Genomic DNA, 10,266 nt, shown 5'->3' on the forward strand with positions numbered 1-10,266 from the left:
TGTGTTGTGTGCTGTAGTGTCAGATGCTACGCTGCACTGTGCTCAAGCAGTGCTCAGGTTGGCACAGTGTGGGTGATGCATGCTGTTCAGTGAGGGCATGAAGATGTGAGTGGTGAGTGCAGGTCCTGGGGTATTAATTGTAATGGCTAAGCTCCTAAGTTTCAGTTTCATGTCCTTGCTGTTTTTGGCGTGTGAGCATGTGATGTCATTCTTGTGTTGAGATGGGGTGTGTAGTGGCGGCAGGGGTTCGGTGAGAAGGGATGTGGGGTGTGGACTGATTATGTTTATGCTATGTTACAGAGGTGTGGCTTGTTATCCGGATTACAGTACTTCCTCCATATTGGGAGATGCCTCAGTGATGCTCAACTCTAAACCAGGACCAGTGGCAGAATGGATGTAATTGAGAGTGAGCCCAGTGCTTATTCCGGTAGGTTACCATGGAAACTGGAAATAAGCTATTTCTATTACATTCCTACCTCCTTTAGCGCCAGTACTTGCCAGCTCCACAAAGAGAGAGCCTCACACGTCAGAAAGACACCCTCTGAAGATGGACATCTTATCAGAATGGCACTCACAAAGAAGAGCGCTCTCTATGAGCACCGCCCCGGCATGTACACACTAAGGGCCATATTTATGAGATTGTCACACAGTACAGTGCAGCAATGCATGACCGGGAAAGAGCAGGAATGTGTGGTATTTAAAAGAATACAGGGCATTTCTGTATTTTCCCCTGCACTGATGCAGTTTTGGCTGCCTAGCACCAACGCAGGCACCCTCGTACCAAGGTGCCTGCGTAGTAAGGTGGATTGTTTATGTGCAGGAAGGCACACCTTCCTGCACAAAAACAATCCCCTGAGGCATATTCCTCTTTGCATGTGTGCTGCAGAATGCAACAAACAGGAAAAAAGTAGGTGAAATAAGGATTTTTCTCCTCGTTACGTCGCACCTGGGGAGACGTATGTTTTTGGCGCATTCCAGGTCTACCACTTCTGATGAATCTGGGAACGTGTCAAAATCCATGGATGTTGTGTGGGAACACCCAATGCAGCGCCTCCCTGGTGTAGAGTATGGCAACGCAGCGATTTGCACTGCATTGCTTCACTTACAATTTACGAAGCCACACAAGGTGGCCTTGTATGCATTCATAAATCTCATTTTTGAGTTCCATCACTCTTGCACCACAGCTCATAAATATGCCTCTAAATCCCCCCAATCTGCTTCCACCCTAAACCACCCTCCTTCTTGAATATCTGCCCCAAAGGACTGCAGTCTCAGCAGCTGTGGTATTTGTATTTGTGGTATTTTTAAAGCGCATTAGACCAAAAGGCATCAAAGCGCTAAACAGTGAAAAGACAAGACTGTACCGTGAACCCTCAAAAACAGACAGCTTAACCACATGAATGCTTATGGTATTCCCCTCCTGTGCTGAGAATTGTATATTCCCTTTATTCATGACGAGCTGGGCTCGTCATGAGCGTGCGAGGAGGCTACCTCATGACGAGCCCAGCTCGTCATGAGCGTCGAAGGGGTTAAAAAAAAAAGTCCCTAGCTAGCCTAGTGCGCTGAGAGCCAGGTTTTGATTGGCATCTGCCACTGTAAATGTGTGTTCCCCGCACATGGGGTCTCTGCATGTCTTGCCTTCACAGCTACCCTGCAGTCAAACCCTTTCTGTCACCAGTAGTCTGCCTGGATTTTCGCCAACAGCTCAAACTTGAAAAGGTAAAACTTGACCAAGTCCCAGAATGCAACATTATATTTGCCTAAGTGCAAGGACTGGCTGAAGGTGTCACACAACAGCTGTGCTTACTCAGGGGCCAATTTAAAGTTCAGAGTACCAGCACTCCGAATTTAGAGATATCCCCTGCTCCAGCGGACATCTCCTACATTGGGAGGAACAGACGTGACGGTGGTTCCTGACAATGCATTATAAGTGTGCTGTGTGGTCAGTCAGCATGACTTTGCCAAAGGGCACACTTTCAATATATTGTATTATTTTTAAAAACAAAGGGGCATATCAGCAAGGCGGCACTATAAAATTATCACCGCTTTTGCGTCCGTTTTCAGACAAAAAGCAGCAATAATTTTATCGCCTTATCAGCAAGGTTACGCTATCGCGTGAATCCTTGCCTTAGTGCCCTTTCCCGTAACGTTCACCTTGGGCTTTCCATCCCAAAATAACTGGAGAAATGTCGCTAACAGACATTTCTCCAATTATCAAGGGAATCGCTAACCTGCTTAGCGATTGGAAAAAGAAGCGCTAACCGTGCATAACGCAGGTTTCTTTACGCCTGCCGCAGATCTGACTTAGCCATGTAATCCAATGGGAGGTGGATTACATGGCTAAGTCCACCCTGACCCTTCAGCAAGGTATCGCCTGTCACAGTGCGATTATCGCTGGATTTCCAGCGATAATCGCACTATTTTGTGGCTAACGCATGGATTTCTATCGCTTGGGAGATAAGCGTTGATGATAGCATGCTATCTCCGCGATAGAATCCAGCGTTAGCCTGCGATAATTATCCTCGCGCTAAGAGAGCTGATCAATAATTATCGCACGCCCTTGCTGATATGCCCCAAAATTCCAAAGCGGGATTTTCTTTATGAAAAATCTAAAAAGCGCACCACCCTCTTGCCAGGGGAGCTTTCGCCCATGCTGTGGGAGGTCCTTACAAAATGTTTACTTTGACTTATTGCCATTTTTTGGATGGTGTGTGAAAGTAAAAACAGCTACTCTAAATAGGATGGGCAGACAAATGGGAAAATCTCCAACTGCACTTACTGTGACGGGCCACTGGAGGAGTATGTCAGTTGCGGAAGCTGAGATATCTCCATGGCTGACATATTAAAGTTTCACCCGATTATAAGGAGCGCAGAACTTCAGTTTAGAGGAGAGGGTATTCCGTCACTTTTGCAACAGAGTACCCTGTTATGTTATGTTATTTTTATATAGCGCAAATTACCACTGGTCTCAAAGCGCTTAAAAAGAAAGAGCAGGGCACTGCGTGAATGCAGGGCGGAGGATTACACAGATATCAGTGTTTCTCTAAATAGGTGGGTCTTTTGCAGCTTTCTAAAGGGGAGCAGGGCTGATTCCCTGCGCAAGGACTCTGGTAGATCATTCCAGATCCGAGGCAGGAGAACTGAGAACGCTCTGTCCCCTTTGGTCTTAAGGTTGTATCTGGAGGAGGCTAGTCTGCAGGTCTCTGAGGAACGAAGAGCCCGACCCGGCACGTACTTTTGTACTCTGTCTTTTATATATTTTGGCGCATCTCCATATAGGGCCTTATGGGCTATACACAGGCTCTTAAAATGCACCCGCTGTTCAATAGGCAGCCAGTGCAGTTTATGCACCCTCTCCGCCAACCTTTAAATCAGGCCCTTAGTCTTTTTACATAAGCATGCTCACATATGAAATTACAACAAAACAGAATAAAAAGTGCACAAAACGAGCAAGGTTGGAGGTACAAGCACACACCATTCAATGTGTGACTAAATTCAGCCATTTTATTTTTCATGGAACAAACGACTTATAACGCCGAACTTCAGCGCCAGCATCACTCATCGAGCACACGCTGCTTGTCCACCAAGCTCCCTCATTGCATGTTCTCAGCACAGACTAGGATAGTGTGCCCGGTTATAAACTGCCTAAGATGGGGGCAGTGCCGCTGTGATATACGGACAGGAGTTTAAAAGTGCAGGTCGTCAGTCACTACAGGTAGTTAACTGGCTGATTTTGAGCAGGGCGACAGGGCTGTGCACTGCCTAGAAAAGGGAAGATGCCTGGTCCATGGGACTACTGAGCCCGCTTACAGAAGATGTTTTCGTGAGGTGAACTGATTTTGCCGCTTTCTTCTTGGCAGTCTATGCGCCTACAAGGAGTATTTCCATTGCACATGTTGGGGCAGATTTACAAGATCTGGTGCATCTCTGCAAATCATCAGGGATACCCCCGAAAACTTGCGACATGGAAACCTACCAGTGCGTCACTACTGATGCGCCACATTTACAATGCGGTGCGCCGTGACGCACGGATAGGCAGATGCGTGTCGTAGCTGCCGGCGTAAGGTTGGCGCAGTGCTGGAGTCGTATCGCGGGCGCGACGCAACTCCAGCACTGTTCCAACCCGGCCTATCTCCAACATGCTGCGTCCCGCCTTACGCCTGCTTCAAGCAGGTGCAAGGTTTTGATGCAGCGGCGTCGGAAAAATGACTCGGTGAAATCTTGTAGATTTCACTCAGGCACTTTTCCGAGGCTTTCCTGCGACGGACCGCCCACACTGCGACGGTACGCCCACATTATACCCGACGCAGGTATACTGTGGCGTAGGGGTTTACAGCTTGACACATCTCCCTAGATGCGTCATGTTGTAAATCCGTCGCAGCATGGCGCTTGCTTTACACTGTCGCTGCATCACTGAAGTGACTCAGTGGCATCGCAAATGCATCGTAAGTGCCTCGTAAATCTGGCCCGTTTAGTATAGGAACAAATATACGTCCTCTTTTGCAAAGGACATGCCTCCATTCAAATGCGGTAGCACCATTCCCTTCAGATCTTGTGTGCATAAAATATGCGACCATGCTATTTTTATTTCAGACTCAAGCACACAAACATCTGCCACTGCTCCTCAAACACCTTTTGCCCCCTGGAGCACTTCCATACTATGATTAGGACTTGCAACAAGCTGAAATGATGTTTTATTAAGAACATTATTACCACACATTTCTACCATTTGTGTGTTCACACAGCGCTTTCAAAACCAAGGTGCGCTTTACGGTTCTGGGATTTCCATGGCCCATAGTCAAAGTGGTCGGCTGATGCTTGGCTTTGCAGCAGCCAATCTTACTGGATGGGGGCCATTTTATGATACACTAGTGCATCGGTTATTAACCTGTGGTCCAGGGACCCAATGGGGACTGTAATGCCAACAGAGGGGGTCCACGACTGCTTAGAAAATTAAATAATTTTAACAGATAAGTACACTGTATACAAATAAAGAAACAAAATGTAATACTGAAGGAATTTGAAATTGGAGGCTATAACATTAGTTGGTATCTTCAGATTGATTTGTGGGAGCAGTGCAAGTGCATGAAACTGAATGTAGTATGGGCAACGGAGGGCGTCAATCGATTTTTTTTTTATTTGTGAATTAAATATGTCATCATTTGTATATTTGTTTGCTGAATGCTTGTTTCCGTATTGTTATGAATTGTTTAGCAGGTCAAAATATTGAAATTGCTTAGGCCAGGGTACCCAGATTCCAACAATGACCCAGTGGGGGTCCCTGAATTCAAATAATGATTCAGTGGGGGTCCCCGGATTTCAGTAATGATTAAGTGGGGTCCAAAGAAGACAAAAGGTTAAGAACCACTGCAGTGGTGTATTGGTTAGTGATGGACTGCAATGAAATGATGCACCCTTGAACAAAGGCCTGAGCTATTAGGATGCACTTTTGTTGTAATCACATGTTGTTGAATCTGCAGATCGACCGAACCATTCCAAAACAGAAACCAGTTCTGATTTAAAAACTGTTCCATTACTTATAAAATATAAACATCCAGATCACAAAAGAGAATTCAGGTCGTTGTCTGGCTGCTATAAACCCAAGCTAGAATCTTGCCCTTCAGTAACTCCACAGCATGTGAACTACATCCTACACAAAGTCACTAGGTGACTCCATATCAACAGGTTCACCATTTTACACTCCAATCTGTCTTTTGCAACACTGTATGCTGCTTAATGGAAATTTGAAGGGAAATGGTCAGCAAACAGTTCCTATTGTGCACGAGTTTGCATGGAGTGAAAATCTTCAGGCAATGAGGTGTAAATAATCTTACATCGCACAAAAAAGTGCCCACAGTAGAACTTCGCCCAGGAAGCTTTACAAACTGTAAATGTTGCAAAACTTTGCACACCCCCTACTTTGGTTTCTCTGGGGTTCTTTGACGTGTTCGCTGCTCTGTACCACAGTTCACTATCACTCATCAGGTTATCTTGCAGCACTTCTTTCTGATTTCAACAATGCCAGGTAGGTCCTACATGTATGCCATTTTCCCATTCTTTGTTTTCTTTTCTTTCCCAGGTTTGAAGGCAGTTTTTTAGGTCTCGCCTGTCGATGCGCATGCGCATCGAGCAAGGCGAGAGTATTGGGACTTATCCGCTCTTTATCCACACTGCAAGGAATCGTGGCGATTCCTTGCAGTGCCCGTGACTTTTAAGCTCAATGCGCATGCGCATTGAGCTTAAAAGCGCGTGCACGTCCGTCTTTGTTTACCCGCTCCGCCCCCTCCCCTTCCCGCCGTCTCGCATTTCCCCTGTCGCACTTCTCCTCCCCCCTCCCCTCTCTTCCCTCCGTCTTGTTTATTGTACCCGCTCCGCCCCCTCCCCTTCCCGCCGTGTCGCATTTCTCTTCCCCCCTCCCCTCTCTTCCCTCCGTCTTGTATGCCACTCGCAACGCTCCCTGTCTCACACAGATCCGACATTAGTTCATGTTAACTTTGTATGTGGTCATCGATTCTTTAGGATGTTAAAGTTCACAAACTGTTCTCCTGCTTGCAATTGACAATGTACATAACATGTACTGTATTGCGCAAAACACATCCTGCTGACAAATTAGTTAATCCCTAAGCTATAACACGCAATTCTCTGGACTACAAGTTTTTACCCGCTCCGCCCCCTCCCCTTCCCGCCGTCTCGCATTTCCCCTGTCGCACTTCTCCTCCCCCCTCCCCTCTCTTCCCTCCGTCTTGTTTATTGTACCCGCTCCGCCCCCTCCCCTTCCCGCCGTGTCGCATTTCTCCTCCCCCCTCCCCTCTCTTCCCTCCGTCTTGTATGCCACTCGCAACGCTCCCTGTTGCTGTCTCACACAGATCCGACATTAGTTCATGTTAACTTTGTATGTGGTCATCGATTCTTTAGGATGTTAAAGTTCACAAACTGTTCTCCTGCTTGCAATTGACAATGTACATAACATGTACTGTATTGCGCAAAACACATCCTGCTGACAAATTAGTTAATCCCTAAGCTATAACACGCAATTCTCTGGACTACAAGTTAATTTCAACAGGTATGCTCGAGAAAACCTCCAGTTCCAGGTTTTAAACTCAGCGCCATACACAGGTTAGAACGTGCATGCTAGCACGTTGGCCACGCCACGCAGTATTTAAACAGGACCTCACACGCGGCACTTCACGCATCACCAGCCACATCAAGAAGGAGATAGACCCTTGCAGCTCTGCTCGAAAGTAAGTCTGCCCCACTTTTGCTCTCGCTAGACGGCAGAAATCACCATTTTAAACAAGACACCTTACCGGCACAAGTCCACGAAAGACCCGTATTAACAGCTCACGGTTTGTTTAACTGATTGCACCCAATGTTTATGAGGATAACAATTACCGTTGGTCCTCTCTTTAGACACTTCCTGAATCACGCTAGGTAAAAAGAACTCCGCCCGCGCCTACTATAATGACGCTTATTCTGCATGTTTATTGTTTTCAACGAGTGGCACATATGGCCGACCAACTGCATTATGAGCTACCTGAGACATTCTGATGTTAGGTTTTCCTATTCTTTATCCCCGCAGGTAATCGCTTTCGCTGCACTTAACCCCCACCCCCCCCATTTGCAGCAGCCCTACTGTCCTGTACCTGTACTCACAGTGCAAGCACCCAGTGCAGCCCAATCCAGACTTGCAGCAGCCGTACTGCCGCTGTACTCGTACTCACACTGAGATCAAGCAGTGCATCTTCTTAATCCCTACTTGCACAACTCCCTACTTTTTCATTACCAGGACACCAAGCAGTTGTCCAGCCTTGCAACCTGACCTGCAGCGCCCCCTTATGTCCCAGTACCGAAGCACACACACATACAGTCCCGTCACTACCCTAACTGTCGGACGCGTCCCAGCATCACTAGTTTGTGGCACTCACCCTAGACCCCCCGAAAACAGCAGCGCCGTGTCCCGCTGCTCGCATTCTTCCCTGACAGCACCGCGCATCTTGCCCGCCTTCGGCTCGAAGGAGATTATCCCCCACAGCTGCCCCGGAGCGTGGCGGGAGGAGGGGCAGGGACCAGATAGACTCGCCGCCTCCCTCCGTCCAATCGCATCGTCTGCAATCTGGTATCAATAATTTAATTTATAGGCACGATAAACGCTCCCAGCTCTGGCCGGTGGGGGGATTTGCTCAGCGTTTTTGCATCTGTCTAATTTGATGTGGTGTAATTGGTTATTTAGATCCGCTCACCCACACTCACCCTCACTCACCCTCACTCACCCTCAACCCCTCACCCTCACTCACCCTCACCCACACTCACTCACCCTCAACGCCTCACCCTCACTCACCCTCAACCCCTCACTCACCCTCAACCCCTCACCCTCACTCACCCTCACTCACCCTCACTTACCCTCAACCCTTCACCCTCAACCCCTCACTCACCCTCACTCTCACTCACCCTCACTCACCCTCAACCCCTCAGCATCACCCTCACTCACCCTCACCCTCACTCACCCTCAACCCCTCACCTACCCTCACCCTCAACCCCTCACCCTCACCCTCACTCACCCTCAACACCTCACTCGCCCTCACCCTCACTCACCCTCAACACCTCACCCTCAACCCCTCACCCTCACTCACCCTCACCCACCCTCACTCACCCTCAACCCCTCACCCTCACTCACCCTCACTCACCCTCAACCCCTCACCCTCACCCACCCTCAACCCCTCACCCTAACTCACACTCACCCTCACCCTCACTCACCCTCACTCACCCTCAACCCCTCACCCTCACACAGTGCAATAGGTCTCGGAGCATTTGAGTTAGAGCTTTTAGAAATGTTTATGGCTTTTTTTTTTTATTCTTTAGCATTGGCTACAGGAAACAAAAATGCTAAAGATTTACAAAAAAACCCATAAACAATCCTAAAAGCACTAACTCTAATGCTGCGAGACCTATTGCATTTCCAATGCTTGTCTTCATAGGCTGCTGTCAGCTTTGAACAGCATCTTACTGCAGCAAAGGGCAGCATTTCAATGTCCTTAATGGAAAACTCCACCCAAACCCTTTTAAGAACATTCAATGGTCTACAATTTAAACTCTGAAAATCACCGTCATTTCATTTACCCCAATGTAAATGTAGCTCATTATTCCAACTTTAACAGCTGAAAGTTAACACTTTGTTGCACCATCTTTCTCCCTCCTTGATATTCTCACTGGATGATACTTTTTGTGACGCACTCAAGTCAATGCAGCCAAGTAAAGTAACAATGTAACTAGCAAATGCCTCTCTTGCATTGAAACCTGCCAAAGCAGCAACACTCCTCTGGGGTATATGTACAAGAAACTGGTGGAGCGCTGTGTTACACCAAAATTGGTAACGCCGCGCTCTGACAATTTCAAAATAGTGATGTGTCTTATTCACAAGAAAGTGGCCCCTGCGTTACCCCTAGCGCTACAAAAGCTGCATTGTCCCAGCGCAGGCACCCTAGTGCCATTTGGTAGGGTGCCTACACTGTAGGGGCAATTGTTTAATATGAGCAAGAAGGGACACCTTCCTGAACATAAACAATCATTATAGACTATTTGCTCTATGGGTGCTGTAAATTGCAGCACATGTGGAAAGAGCAAAATACGAAGAGAAATAAAAAATGTTGCCTCCTATCGATTGCTTAAGACCAGGTATTCCCTGGCAGCATTTTTGGCGCTGCCCCATACTGTGCAAATACAGGGCAGCGTCAAAAAGCAATAGGTGATAGGTGCTACAACGAAACACCCACTGCAATACCCATTGCCCGCCCCTTTTACGCTAAGTGCTGCATGAAGAGGGGCATTATTTACAAGGCGGAGTAAACCACATTAAGTGGCTTAACTCCGCCTTGTAAATAATGCGAAGGAGTTAACACCACCAGAACGTCAGAAAAGGTGATGTTCTGGTGGTGTTAACTCCATGTAAATATGCCCCTTTGTTTTTTGCTATTGTTTTGGATCAGCCGCATAGCAGTTTTAAAGATACTGATGAGCATCCTTAATCATGAGGAAATAGGCGACCTCGCTACAAGACCAACCTGCCACGTTTAACAATACTTTGATGCTTTGCCATTCTCACAATGTCGTTTACAATTAATGGCGCAAACCCTATCTCCTGTTCACTCTCACCAAAGCTCACAACTGCCCTTGTTCAGTGCCCCTTTCCTTTTCTCCAGAGGGGTGTGCAGAGCAAATTATGTGCATGGGCCACTAGGTACAATCTATATTCAGGAAAGTGTGGCCAGC

The sequence above is a fragment of the Lissotriton helveticus genome, chromosome 5_1 (assembly GCF_964261635.1).
Source record: "Lissotriton helveticus chromosome 5_1, aLisHel1.1, whole genome shotgun sequence".
Lineage (NCBI taxonomy): Eukaryota > Metazoa > Chordata > Amphibia > Caudata > Salamandridae > Lissotriton > Lissotriton helveticus.